Source organism: Heterodontus francisci, chromosome 25 (genome assembly GCF_036365525.1).
Source record: "Heterodontus francisci isolate sHetFra1 chromosome 25, sHetFra1.hap1, whole genome shotgun sequence".
NCBI classification, from domain to species: Eukaryota; Metazoa; Chordata; class Chondrichthyes; order Heterodontiformes; family Heterodontidae; genus Heterodontus; species Heterodontus francisci.
The window spans coordinates 56165476-56167432 of record NC_090395.1 but is presented as its reverse complement, the minus strand read 5'-3'; positions in this window follow the sequence as shown (position 1 = coordinate 56167432).

Genomic DNA, 1957 nt, shown 5'->3' with positions numbered 1-1957 from the left:
CACCACCTGCTGTGCTGGGATTCCAACCCGTGTCCCCAGAGCATTAGCCTGGGCTCTGGATTACTAACCCAGTGACATTACCACTATGCCACTGCCTCCCCTGAGTGTGGTGATGTATTCCACATCCTATTGGCCCCTTAAGTGAAGAACAATTCTTCTCACTCCCCCTTTAAGATTTCAATGCCAATCCTAAATCTATGCCCCTTTGCTACTGATTCACCAACCATAAATACCCTCTCAAAGTCTTAACATTTCTAATAATCCCTCTTTACTCTTTTTTGTTCTAGGAAATATACTCTTAGTTTTCCAATTCTCTCATTATAACCATATCCTTTAATTCCGGACATCATCCTACAAAAAGGTGCTTAAATGGCCTAACTAATGCCTGGTGCAGTCTCATCATCACTTCTTTGTTTAACAATTCAGTCCCTCTACTTTTAAAGGTCTGTGTATCTGCACTCCCAACACTCTTGAGCCTTCCTTTACATTGAGAATTTTACAGGATAGAAAATATTTCCATTTTCTGTTATTTTACCCGAAACATCCTTCATACTCACCTATGTTGAACTGCATTTGCCTAATATCTGTTCATTCTATTAAGATATTCTTTCTCAGTTTGCCATGGCTCCTAATTTCATTGGCAAATTTTGGTGTTGTCTTTCTAAACCTGTATCCAAATTTATTTATATGGAGAATTACAAGTTTCACCACAAATCCTGGGGCATGCCACTAGCTACATCTTTAATGCTATGAGTTGTATTCTTCATAAAAGGTTTCTTAATCTGGCATATTATCAAATATTTTGGACATTTATATTATTTAATATATATATTATGGATTCGAATCTCACCACGGCAAAAAGTGGAATTTGAATTCAACTAATAATTCTGGAATTAAAAGATGCTAGTCTAATGATGGCCTTGACGTCATTGTCGATTGTCATAAAAACCCATTTTGTTCACTAATGTCCTTTAGGGAAGGAAATCTGCTGTCCTTACCTGGCCTACATGTGACACCAGACCCACAGCAGTTGTATTAAACCACTACAAAATCAATATGGAATGGACCCGGCATCGACCGAGGCACCGGAAACAACAATGGCCAACCCAGCCCTGTCGACTCTGCAAAGTCCTCCTTACTAACATTTGGGGGCTTGTGCTAAAGTTGGGCAAGCTGTCCCACACACTAGTCAAGCAGCAGCCTGACATAGTCATACTCAAGGAATCATACCTTACAGACAAATGGCAAGTAACATTCGTGCCACACAATTGCCAGGCAATGCCTATCTCAAACAAGAGAGAATCTAACCATCTCCCCTTGATTATGATCGCAGAATCCCCCAATATCAACATCCTGGGGGTTACCATTGACCAGAAACTGAACTGGAATAGCCATATAAATACAGTGGCTACAAGAGCAGGTCAGAGGCTAGGAATCCTGAGGCGAGTAACTCACCTCCTGACTCCATAAAGCCTGTTCACCATCTACAAGGCACAAGTCAGGAGTGTGATGGAAATACTCTCCACTTGCCTGGATGAGTGCAGCTCCAACAACACTCAAGAAGCTCGACACCATCCAGGACAAAGCAGCCCGCTTGATTGGCACCCCATCCACTAACATTTACTCCCTCCACCACCAACGCACAGTGGCAGCAGTGTGTACCATCTACAAGATGCACTGCAGCAACGCACCAAGGCTCCTTAGATAGCACCTCTCAAACCTGCAACCTCTACCACCTCGAAGGACAAGGGCAGCAGTTACATGGGTCAAAATCCTAGAACTCCCTTCCTTACAGCACTGTGGGTGTACCTACCCCACAGCAGTTCAATAAGGCAGCTCACCACCACCTTATCAAGGGCAATTAGGAATGGGTAATAAATGCTGTCCTAGCCAGCAATGCCCACATCTCATGAATGAACAAAAAAAATTATGTCCATGGTATTCTATTTGCCCACAA